This window comes from Prionailurus viverrinus, chromosome D2 (genome assembly GCF_022837055.1).
Source record: "Prionailurus viverrinus isolate Anna chromosome D2, UM_Priviv_1.0, whole genome shotgun sequence".
NCBI classification, from domain to species: domain Eukaryota; kingdom Metazoa; phylum Chordata; class Mammalia; order Carnivora; family Felidae; genus Prionailurus; species Prionailurus viverrinus.
The window spans coordinates 19951513-19964375 of NC_062571.1; the positions used below are offsets into that span (position 1 = coordinate 19951513).

A 12863-nucleotide genomic window follows, 5' to 3' on the forward strand; every position below is an offset into this window, starting at 1 on the left:
ACTTAGCTGCTGGGTCAGCAGAGACTCTCCCTGCAGACTTCTGGGTCACTTCCTCTCTGTCCTCTATGCAGCCAAAGAAGATGCAGCTGGTCATCGGTCCGTGACATGCTGACCTGCCCCAGCCCCTCGGCGACGGCGCCACGGGAGGCTCTTTGACTGGAATGTGAACAATGGTGGAGAATGGCCGACTTCCTATGTAACAAGGCTGTGGCCCTCTCAGGCTTCAATGGTCTAAGATGACTCCTAACTTCTGCTTATCTGCTTGAATATTAGTGTGCTCTTCCACCTACTACAGCTAGGCATCGTGGGTGTCCTCAGTGCGTGGTCTCTATCAGAGCCTAGTCCTGGGGGCCTGGGCAGCTTGCCTGGAGTGACCTGCAGAACCTGGGAGCTGAGGCCATGGCAAGCCTGGGCGGGGGGGACCCGGGCACGTCCTCCCCCCACCCCTGCCCCACACCCACCCTGAACTCCCTGGCACCACAACACTCAGAAGACCAATCAGGTAGCACTGGGCTCCCACCGCGGGGCAGGGTGCTGGGTGTGCACCCAGGAGGAAGGCGCGAGACCCTGGAAATAATGTAGTGCAACTCTAATAAAGGTCTTACTGTTCTTACGGAAATCAACGTTTTACATTTCTTTTTTGAACCAGTTTCAAGAGTGGACCTCATTCTCCATTTGTAGATTTTCCTTAAGTTTTTTATGTTTATTTATTATTGAGAGACAGAGAGACAGAGCATGAGCATGGGAGGGGCAGAGACAGGAGAAGACACAGATTCTGAAGCAGCCCTCACGAGGGCACCTCAGGAGGCTCTGGCACAAGATCCCTCATAGCTCAGGCGACTCTGGGATGGTTCCTTCCCTCCCCGCCACAGAGAGCTTATGGCCATTGGGTCAAGGGATGGACGCCCTGACCCGTGGGCCTTGTGTGGAGGGCACAACTGACAATCGCTGGGATTTCCTCTTCCTGTACTGTCTCTCCCGCCAGGGCCGATCGTTTACTACTGTGAAGGATACATAGTTTCTTTCTGTGGAGTAAGACTTCCCTTCTCCTTTCTGTCAGGGCATAGTTAGGTCATTCTGTGTCTTCCTGTTCAGAACCTTTGCTGGCTGATCTTTAGTTTCTGCACTTCCTAGTCCTTAGTGTTAAGTGTGAGGTTTGGAACAACAAAGTGCTTCCCTGCGTTTTACATCTAAGATTCTGTTTTTTCCCCACCAAAGCTGGGCAAGCCTTCGGCATCTGAGAGTTCCTGGAAACAGACCAATTCCCCACGGGTACATTAGGTTGCACATGGTTTATTAAAACTTGATTTGGTGAATCCAATTATGCTTAAAAAAGAAATGTCAGTTGAGAAACAGACCAAGCACCGAGCAGATGTCCGAGGGGTGTGGCCTCTCTGAGAACACGCGTTAGCCATCCTTGGCTGTGCTCTCCCCATACTGAATGTTCCAGGGCGTGCAGGCGTTTCCACAGACCCTCCAGGTCCCACCGAAGACCCTTGACTCTCCTACCGCTACACGCTCCTCCTTGAGGCCACTCTACCCTCCTCACTGCTACCCTTAAGGTCCTTTCTTGTGTGTCACGTCGAGTGTTCTGAATGTAATTGTGACTTCACACTTTCCTCCTCGCCTTTTGCTGGCCGAGTCCTGCCACCTCACAGGTGGGTGCTCCTCGGTACCGGGAGGGGTCTGTCCCCATGGCCCCTGCAGAGGGGCAGCAGGCGCATGCCCAAGAGGGGTTGTTGCCTCCTTCCTGATGATGTGGCTTCACCTGATGGTGTTTCTCAACATCTCTGATGTTCTGCTTTCTCCTACCCCCATGTCGCTTGAGTCCTCGGTGGGAAGAAGTGGCGTGGATTCTGCTGATTCTCCTCCTTGTCTTCCTGCAGCACCTTTCCCAGTCCTGACTTGAGGCCAGCGCTGTGTCCACACCACCCGGTGCATGGGCAGATTTCAGCGGGAGCAGGGAGGCTCCATCCTGCCCGGCTTCGGTGCTTGCTGGCCCCCGTGCCCTGTCCCTTCTCGGTGTATATTACCTGACTCCTCTTTTAAGAACATTCATCCGTGTACTGCCCAGCCCCCTCCCCAGGGAGTCCAGGGTGGTCTCCAGGTCCTCCACGTAGCTGCACTTACAAAGACTGCTTTTCCAAATAAAGTCACATGCACAGGTTCCAGAGATTTGGACATAGACGGGACCACCTCCCCAGTCCACCTGTTTCTGGAGAAGGCTTGCTCTGCCCGGTCCTACCCCGGAGGCATCAGGGTGGGGAGGACGGGCCCAACCCTCCCACGGGGAAGAGGACTCTTGGGTCACACAACAGGCTCTAGACTGTCCAGGCAGAAGGTAGAAGATGGAAAATAGTCAAAAGGACCTCTGGCGTGCATCAGGATTACTGCCGGTTGATCTTCTCACTCGAGTGTGCTGGGTCTCTCCTAGCCACGAGCCTATGTGTGCCTGGTGAGGGTGAGTGTTCTCTGCTTTGGTGGAAGGCACTTTCAGGGACCCCTGAGATAGGAACCAGTCTAGAAAGGCACTAGGACGTGCGGGGGAGACAGTGATGCAAGAGGAAACCATCCTGCCACACATGAGAGGAAGCAGCATCAGGCCTGGAAGCCAGGATGCCAGCCAGGCTGGGCTGTGGTGAGGGCCAGGTGCAGGGAGGCCTGTGTCCCACTGTGCCGCCTCCAAGGCCTCCGTCCGCTGTGAGCCATGGGCATGGGTGACGCCCACAGGGTTTCGGGGCACACACACCAGAGCACATCCAGCAGTTAGAGGGTAGGTCAGCCTCTCCTGCGCAAATGGTGGCTGCCGTCCCACTTGCTTGGATTGTTTTCAGTGCGTCCGGCCAGCCATCCTTAGAGGAGGCAAACAGAACCTTTCTCCACTGGTGCTGAGGGGAGGCCCACAGCCTAGCCTCCGTGCTTCAGGGCCATGGCTCTGGTTTTCAGGCCAGGATGCTTTGGGAAAATTAAGTAAAAGCTATTTGTAAACATTTTCAGGAGAATAATAATGTCAATTAATTTAAAATTTTTTAATTAGGGTAGCCTGGGTGGCTCAGTTGGTTGAGCGTCTGACTCTTGACCTCGGCTCAGGTCACGATCTCATGGTTTGTGGGTTTGAGGCCCGCATCGAGCCCTGGGCTGGCAACACAGACCTTGCTTGGGATTCTCTCTCCCCTCCCCCACTCACGCATGTACTCTGTCTCAAAATAAAGTTATAAAAATAAAGTTACAAAAATAAAAAAATTTTTCACTCATAACTAAAGCAGTGAGTAAGGCATTGTCACATGGCAAAAATAGAGGGCTAAGATTGTCTTAGTCTCCAACATCTTATTTTCTTTTTTATTTATGTTAATTTTTAAACTTTAAAAATGGTATCTGTTGAGAGAGAGGGAGAGGGGAGGAGGGTCCGAGAGAGGGAGAGAGAGTCCCAAGCAGGCCCTCCAATGTCAGCACAAACCTGATGTGGGAACTTTTTCACCAACAGAGAGATCATGATCTGAGCTGAAATCAAGAGTCAGGTGCTTAATTGACTGGGCCGCCCAGGTACCCCTAATTTCGGTTTATTTTTAAAGATGTTAAGTAACTTCTGCACAGACCCACGACCCAGGTATCAAGAGTTGTATACACCCTTCACTGTGGCAGCTGAGTGAGCCTGGTTTTTGTTTCTTTTAAATTTTTTAATGGTTGTTTATTTTTGAGAGGGAGAGAGAGACACACACAGAGTGCAACTGGGGGAGGGGAAGAGAGTCAGGGAGACACAGAATTCAAAAAAGGCTCCATGCTCTGAGCTGTCACCAAACAGCCCGACCTAGGGCTTCAACTCATGAATCGTGAGATCATGACCTGAGTCGAAGTTGGACACTCAGCCAAGTGAGCCACCGAGGTGCCCCTGTTTTTCATGTTTTGCTCAAAGTGCCACCACATTCATTATTTCAAGGAAAACTGCGGCTGAATTGCCCCCACCCTGGTTCTTACTCCCCTCCCTTCCCCGTGCGATAGTATTCTAATCGTTTTGTCCCGTTACTTACCTACTCATGTGTGTTCAGTGTAAGCCCTGGCACATCCACTTCAGATTTACCCAGTGGCATCTAGGTAATAAAGCGATATGTATCACTCAGCCACGTGGATTGCAAGGAGGACAACACAAAGGGCTCACGGTGCCACCTTATGCCCCGGGATTTACAGGTGAATTCAGCCACCCTCTGGGAATTCGACGCCCTGGGTTAGGTCAGGGTATGCATCAATGATTAAGTGACCATGTGGGTTGATACTGGTAGAAGATGGGTGATGGATTCATGAGGGTTTACTGTACATCTTCCTTTGGCATTTGAGCAGAAGTTTCTAGAGTAGAAAACGTTAGTAGCTGTTTAGGGATCCCCTCCGTGCAATAGATGGTCTCAGCCTGGAACGACTGCTCCCTGGCCCTCACTTTGGAACGGAAGGTAGCCCGGGTTCAAGCTTTGAGCTGTACCGGCAGCGGAGACACATCTCCCATCACAAGTCAGCGTGCAAGTCCTACACGTCACGATTCCATCTTGACCTTGCTTTCACATTTTGATTCGTGTGACATCAGGATGCTTCCTACAAGTGGTGACATCTTAGACCTGCTAAAACGTGGCCTATGATGACATCAAAGTCATGATGAGAGGTAGTTGCTTGTCTCCAACTCCCTTTGAGAGGTGGAGTCTAAGGCCTCCCCTTGAGCCTGGCCATCCTCGGTGACATGCTTGACCAAATGGATGTGTAGATGGGATGCTCGGGGAACCTGTGGTTCTTGAGTGTGACAGAGTTGCTCACAGATGTAAGCAGTGCGTGCTTGGCACTGGCTGGTTTCTAGAGGAAGAGAGGACTTGATTTCTCTACTCTGTAATTCGTAACAATGCAGTGCCTGTCGAGGTTGGTGTATCATTTGTGGGAGTGGGTGGGGAGTCGGTGGGTGGATGAATTGGTGTCTTGGTCTCTCTGCAGTCGCAGTGACCGTTCATGAGAAGTGCAGCTGGCTTCTCCCTTGCTCCCCGAGTCACCCTGCTCTAATCCAGACAGCAGTCCCTGTGCTGTGCTTGTCTCTCAGGTGCATCACGGTCCCTTCAGAGAGGTTTCCTTGGGTTATTTATATATTTTTTCTTGTCTATTTATTTTTGAGAGAGGGAGATAGGATGTGAGAAGGGAAGGAGCAGAGAGAGAGGGAGACACAGAATCAGAAGCAGGCTTCAGGCTCCCAGCTTACAGCCCAGAGGTGGACGCAGGGCTCGAACCACAAACCTCGAGATCATGACCTGAGTCGAAACTTGGATGCTTAATCTGGTTAGTCACGCAGGTGGTGTGTGGGGGTGGGGTGGGGTGGGTGGGTGTGTGTGGATGTGTGTGTTTGCGTGTGTATGTGTTTAACTCACAGTAATAGATTTTTTTCACTTGTAGCAAAGTCCTCATTTACAAGGAATAAACACAGGAGGCCATGAGGAGATGTATGCTGGCAGGTTGCAGTAATGATTTCTGTTGGCACGAAGAGAAAACTTTATGCAGCTATAAATCTTTGGAAACTTGTCATTTTCTGTATTTTCTCAATGTGTCTGAAAACCGGTTGAGCTATTTGGTTAGTCAAATGCACTTCCTCCTTCCCTCCTTCGGATTTCTTCACAAAGCCGTGTGAAGTGTGGGAGGATGTCCTGGAGTCCTGAAAAGGTCTGCACGCCTGACGACTTGCCCTGGCGGCAGACGTCCTCTAGACGTTTTTACTCTTCATCGTGTTACACACGGATCCCTCCAGATGCCTGGGATTTCCTCAATGGATCGCTGGGTTTCAGAGAGAGACCTGTGAACAGCCTCTCACCTTCCACCAGGAAGAAAGGTCTGTGCCTTATCAAAATGAATGAAATCTCACCATTTGCAGTTACATGCATGGAACTGGAGGATATTACGCTAAGTGAAATTAGTCACTCATAGAAAGATAAAAATCATATGACTTCACTCATATGAGGACTTTAAGAGACATAAGGGATAACATATGGGAAGGGAAACAAAAATAATATAAAAACAGGGAGGCGGACAAAACAGAAGAGACTCATAAATATGGAGAACAAACTGAGGGATACTGGAGGGGTTGTGAGAGGGGGGGATGGGCTAAATGGGTAAGGGGCACTAAAGAATCTACTCCTGAAATCATTGTTGCACCATATGCTAACCAATTTGGAGGTAAATTATAAAAAAAAAAACAAAAAACAGAAAATTAAAACAAAAAGAAAAGTCTGTTCCTTGTCACCATGGTGTTCCTTCCCCTCGGACCACAGCGGTGAGTCCCTGGGCAAGGATGGGGTGGGGATTCTCCCTTTGGGTGTGCGGAGATCACGTCAGGATAGAAATTTTTTTTGGGAGGATATTTTGTTGTTTATAAGGTAAAGTCAAGAGGGCGCCTGGCTGGCTCTGTTGGAACAGCATGTGACTCTTGATCTCGGGGTCACAGGGTCGTGAGATTGAGCCCCACGTTAGGTGTAGAGATTACCTATAAATCAATCAATCAGTCAATCAATCAATCAATCAATCAATATAAATGAATAACATTTAAAAAATCCAGCTCAGTTTCCAGTGTTGCCTGTGGTTTTCAAAGAGAACTTAGGAGTTGGGGAGCAGGAGCATATGGACCGTGGGCATGGCTGCCAGGCAGGATGTGAGGAATCGGGCACAGGTGCTCACCCTGCCCTCTGATGAAGCTGGCTTCCAGAAGGACCAGGAATGGTGTGTCCTTGCCGAGTTTTCCTGGTGAGTCTAGAACAACAGGCAAAGCCCTCTTTGACCTTCACCTTCCGGGAGATTTAGCCTCACCGGCCCTCCCCAGAGACCCTGTCCTTTCGTGTGACAGTTTCCCCTGGTCCGAACTGCAGGCAGCTGAAGTCGTGCATGCAGTTGGGTGGCCTCTTTCCAGCTCGGGGCTATGGTGCACACTTGGCTGGAGAGGCAGAGACTGTGTACAAATCACACAACTTTCGTTCTGCCATTGTTTCGTTTGTGAATGGGCGCCCCGGCGAGACACTGCCTGGTTTCCCCTCCCAGGACTGAGATTTGAGTCTGATGTTTAATACTGCGTCCACAGTAGATTGCATCTGGGAAATTCGTGCCAGGCTTAGGATACCTAGAGAGAGGGGAGCGAGATTTGAGGTGGCCTTGAAGGGACAGTGTGGATCCTGCCTTACCTGCTAGCAAACTGTTACTAGTACTGGTGTGGAAAACGAGTCGGGTCTCATACATAGTTTTCTCTTGAAACCTGTAAAAGTTCGAGTTTACATTTGCGGGTGGGAAAAGCCTTGTCCTGTTCAGGTGTGAGTCTGCTGCCCTTGGTCTCGGTGCCAGATGGACCCTTCTAGCACTGATGTGCTGGAGGTGGAGGGGACAGCACATCCTCTGAGATTCCCGGTAGGAGAAAAGTCCACATTGTACCAGCCAGATATTTCCCCTGCGAGGTGTGAAGCAGCCCTCCAAGAAATCACTTGAAAAAATGGACACAATTGTCAGAGCCTGAGTTAGGGATGTCACTATTACCCTTCCAGGAAGTACTTGAAATCGAAATGATTCCTGTTGTTTCTTTGAAGTGAGAAAGTCCACGGAACCTAGGAATCGCTCACGTTGTTGGGCTCCTTCATGTTTGGACAACACTGTTGTCATGACTTAGTGAAGGCATGTTTTCTTTCTTACTTGCTTGCTTTCTTGCTTTCTTTTCTTTATTGGTGTTTATTAATGAGAGAGAGAGAGAGAGAGAGAGAGAGAGCCGCAATGGGGGAGGGGCAGGGAGCGAGGGAGACAGAGGATCCAAAGTGGGTTCTGCACTGACAGCACAGACCCAATGTGGGGCTGGGACTCACGAGCGGCAATATAATGACCTCAGCCAAAGTCAGACGCTTAACAGACTGAGGCCCCCAGGTGCCCCTGGAAGGGTGTATTCTTAATGGATGACTTGAATGCATGGGTGACTTTTTGTTTTCCAGAACATTTTCTCAATTGAATTGAAGCCGGAATGTTTCTGATGGTCTAAGATGCCCTTTGAGAGCAGTGTTAGAAATCCCACATGATGTTGCTTTTGTGTCTGATGTAGCCATTCCTGCACGGGGCTGTGGGTGGGCATTTGGTGGCCCGGCTGCCCAGCCCCCCCAGGCTGAGAGCTGTCACACTGTGGCCAGAGAGCGTGTTGGGTGGCCTCTGAGAGCCGTTCTCCCAGGCGTCCCTGACCCCAGGCCCTGCTCTTTCACATGTGGAATCTTAGGAATGCCACACCATGTCCATTCCCCAGGATGAGGGGGTGCTGATGAGACCCACGGGAGACTGACCCTTTTTTGTGGTGTGAGTCACCAGTGTCCTTCTGTCTCCCTTTTCCCAAAGGTGATTTTCCTCTTGTTTTCATTTGGGTTGTCTGTGTTTCTTACAATCCCCTGTGTGGGCTTCACTCCTCATTGACTACACTTTTCTGAATGATGTAAGTGGCAAAGAGCAGAGATGGGGGCCAAGACCGTGAAAGTTTCTGGGCACCATGAGCACATCAAGGAAGAGACTATCTTCATACTGGTGTGAAATTGGTCTTTTGAAAGGCAGAGACACAGACCAGGGGGACACAGCTTTCCTGTGAACCCACACTGGCACGACTTGGTCTGTCTTGGGAGCTGATGTTCCCATAACACGTGACTCCATGTTTCTATACATGTGTTTGCATAGGTACGTGGTGGCTTAGAATCTCCCATCACAAACAGTTCCTGTATTGATGATTCTAGCATCTTGTCTTCAAGAGCGGAGATTTCATCAAGGGACTCGGTCACCTACGCTCTCTGCAAGTGGGCTTTCCTGCCACACACCATGTCTTTGAAAACGTCCGACCTTAAACTCCCCTCCACGACTCTAATTTTCCTGCTTTGTCACTGCGCGTGGGGTATACTGGGGAGCTGCTTTCTAAGTCCAATATTCTCATGAAAATCCCCAAATAGGAGAGCCGAGGGATTGTCCCGTGGGAGAGCGGGCCCTGCACCTGACTCGGCATGGCCTTATGCTGCCACCTCTCCCGGTGGTGTTTCCTAATCAGGAAGTGTAGGTAAAAGGAACCTTGAAACTGTGCTCAGACTTTTCTTTAGGATGCACCGGCTTCCGATTGGACCTTCCCATCCCTACTGTGAGGGACCATCCCTCTGATCTGTTTGGGTCACCTGCGGTGCTTGACTTCCTTGGCCCCAATATCTTTCAGGAAAATGAAGCTGTTCTTGGCTGAGGCAGAGCCAGGAAATCATCCCCAAAAGAGGTGAAGTCTGTAGTGTGGGTATTTTAGACACAGTGTACGTTCCTCCCTGACTTGCTGAGCCCACAGCTTCCACAGAAGCCACGTGAGGATGTCGAGGCCCTGGGAGCCGACTCCCGAGCCGGTGAAGTCACCATTGCTCTCATCGTCATTTCTGTTCCCGTGGCTTTGAAACATGCTTGATGTTGGGAGAACCCCTGGGACAGTTGTGGGCACCCGGTGGCCGTTCCAGGTGTTGGAGCCGGTTCTACTCCCGTCACCATTCCCAAGGACACTGGGCAGGGGCCAGGGTTCGTTTGCTTTTTTGTTATACTCTGGGATTGCCATCCAGATGTGTGGACGTGGTGACCCCTGGACAGCCCTGTGGGGTGGCCTTTGTGCCATTTTGTCGTCCCCTGATTGGGACAGCTCTAAAGGCTTCTTGATCTGCCATATTTTGACCACAGCTTGGGATCTGCTTCACTATTCCCGGTGTTAAATGTAGAAAGGGGCTTTAGATCATAAATTCTGATAGTGTCTTGTGTCACCTTCGAATGTGTAAGAATATGTGAAAGCAGTAGTACCTCAAGTAAAGAGATGCTGTCTAAACGTTTTGCCTCACTGTCTTTGACTAGCGTCCTCAGAGTCTCTGCGATGTGGGATTGTTGACTTGGTTTCCACCTCTGCTATGAGCTGAGGCTTGCAAAAGTGCTTCTCCTAATCCTGCTACCTGATGAAAGAGAACCTTTTCTCCATATGAATATAGAAAATTCCCATTTTAGGTCAGCTACTCTTGGATTTGGGATGACTCACTGGCCCGGAGCACATTAGTTTCTGTTTTCCCTGTAACCTTGACTCTGAGCTCTACTGACAAGATGGGCCTGGCAGACTAAGGGGAGACTGGCAAAGGCAGGGACTGGGGGTGTGGAGGAATGGGGCCTAGTGGTGTAGAGATCCCACCACGTGACCTCACGTGTCATCTTAGAAGGCACCGACGCCCTCCCACCATTCCCAGTTCTTTCTCTTCCCTTCCCTTCCCTTCTCTTCCCTTCCCTTCCCTTCCTTTCCCTTCCCTTCCCTTCGGTTCCCTTCCCTTCCCTTCCCTTCCTTTCCCGTCCCTTCCCTTCCCTTCCCTTCCCTTCCTTTCCCTTCCCTTCCCTTCCTTCCCTTCTCACAAGTTGAGAGAGAATGATTTTTAAGAACACCAGACCCTCAAGGAAAAGAGCTTGAAAGAGGAACAAAAGCCTCTCATGGTTATGGCAGGATGTTTGGCATGTGGTAGGACTGGATGGACAAGGTCAGTGTTGGCAGCATGTACCAGTTCACTGCGGGCACAGAGTTGGTGAAGTAGGGGCTCAGACTTCTTGCAGAAGACCTTTGAGTCCATGCGGTGAAGGTGAGATCCTCCTCTGTTGACCTTCCTCATGAGGTGTTCCTGCGTTTTAGAATCTCTTTTAGGATTCTCATGTGTGCCGGGGTTGGGCAATGTGGTAGAAGGCCTTACTGGGGGGCGGTGGGGGGGCTCTGGGTGGAGGACAGAAGCCCAGAAGGATCTTGAGTGTGGGTGTTGGTGTCACTGCTGCCCCCAGTTCACCACGAGCCTAATCTGAGCAGGTCTGCAGACCAGAACCAGATCAGCGACTCTCCTTCACGGCGCAGGCGAGCCTTCAGCCAGCTGGTGCCAGAACCAGATCTGGGGCTGTCCTTCAGTGCGCAGGCGATGCTTCAGCCACCAGGTGCTTTGCTGTCCTTCAGGCATTGACGACCTTGACAGAACAGTCCAACATGGCCCTCTGTGTAGAGTCACTTCCCGTGAGTCCAGGAGAGAGCACTCACTGAGGACAGTGGGCGAGCCTCCTCTGCCATCCAGCTGTAGGGTTCAGCATGGTTGACTGCACACATCAGCCTTTGGTGGCATTTTGCATCCTCTGTCCTGAGACACCCGGAGCTCATCCGCTCTATTCCATGCCCCATGCAAGAGACTACGGTGCAGGGGTGGGTGTGTTACATGTTTCTCCAGGGAGGTACCTGTGTACATTCTGCAGACCTCCCTGTAGAGGTGAATTTCCCAGTTTGAGCAGTGTCTCTTATTCTGACCCAACAGATGTCTGCCTCTGTTCTGAATAGAAGGGAAGCCATCAGCTGATACGGAATTTCTGGTCTATAATTCTAACCTGTCCCTTGTAATTCCAGATGCTGCTCAGATCCAAGTGCAGAACTGTACCACTGGGTCACAGTGAGCCACACTGAACTGTGTTCACACCGAGCAGATATTTGGGGCATCCTAGGGGCACCGCACACCAGGTCTGGAATTTGCCTACGCTGGGGTTGGACCAAGAGTGAGCTACAGGAAACAGACAGGGACGTTTCCCGGTGTGACTGTCATTCCCGGAGATATCTAGATAGGCAGAGTGGGGAGTGGAATCATCTTTGGATTCTACAAAGTTGCCTGGTTGCCTTTTGCAGTACACACAACCCGTCACCCCCGTGTGCTTCGGACAGTGAGAGAAACAGGTAGAGGCCTTTCCTTCCTGAAACAAAGCCTGTGCCCATGGGGTTGTAGGGATTTGAAACGGAGAGAAATTCGTGGTCTGTCTGGGTCTCTAGCTCTGGGTTGGCAAAATGACACATTGGGGCAAACAATGAATCTATCAAGGAGAAGCTTGATGGCAGTAACAACAAAGCTGTCACTGCTGGCTTCTCTGCTTCTGTTGTCCTCCTAACACCTTGGGCTCTGGCCTTACTAGGCCCCGAAGTTTCCCTGAGGAGCCCTCCTTCCCGCCAGCCTGTCTGCAGCTGCCTTTCCCCCGTGTCTTCTGCCTGTGGTCCTTCACTCACCCTGGACATTACTGTATTTCCGTGGAGGCTCTCTGGGGCTGGGACCTGTCCTCCTTACCTGGTGCCTGGCTTGGCACCGTGCAGGCGCTCAGCGATATCTCATGAGTTACCAGCCGGTGCAGTGATGGTACCCAGACAGCTGATGGAAATGCTCAGGTGTCTACACCTGGTATAGTGGGAGACTGCCCTTACAGAGGAATTTGGCGGGGGTGCTGCCATGGGCTCACAGCCCCTCTCTCCGTGCCACCCTGCACCTGTAGGCAAGCTTGGCTTCCAGCTCTTCCAGATTGGACCAACTTGTCAGAAATCTAGGTGGCTCAGTCTATTATGTGTCTGACTCCTGGTTTCGGCTCAGGTCATGATCTCTCGGTTCCTGGGTTCGAGCACTGCATTGGGCTGTCTACTGTCAGTGCAGAGCCTCCTAGGGATTCTCTCTCTCTCAATATCTCTGCCCTCCCTGAAATGCTCTGTCTTTGTCTCACTCAAAATAAAAAATAAAGATAAGAAAATGAGACTCAAAAACGCATAACTCTGAAGTTATTTGTAACCTGTCCTCTCTGAGTTGGAAAGAGCCCTGAGATCCCTGTGTTAAGATTTGAGGAGAATGTGATGGAGTCTTGGAGAGCAAAAGTCTGCTCAAGCAGGCACGTGTTTGCATGAGTGTGGCCTGGGCAGGTGTGGTAGCCGCCAGGCCCCAGTCTGCACTGCTGTCTGGCATCCTGCCCTTGTCTGCAGGTGAGCCAGTGAGGCGGACCTCATTCCTGTTCTCGCTCCTGGG

At 51.0% G+C, this 12863-nt stretch overlaps 1 protein-coding gene and 1 long non-coding RNA gene across 2 annotated transcripts in view; one reads left to right on the forward strand and one right to left on the reverse strand.

The window, feature by feature from the left end:
• Positions 1-12863, reverse strand: part of LOC125147575 (liprin-alpha-1-like) — a 107391-nt gene that overhangs the window by 44932 nt on the left and 49596 nt on the right. The window lies entirely within an intron of this gene.
• LOC125147855 (uncharacterized) lies at positions 4480-5544 on the forward strand. Its single transcript, XR_007145323.1, has 2 exons — positions 4480-4648; positions 5419-5544. It is a non-coding gene; the product is annotated as an uncharacterized LOC125147855 (long non-coding RNA).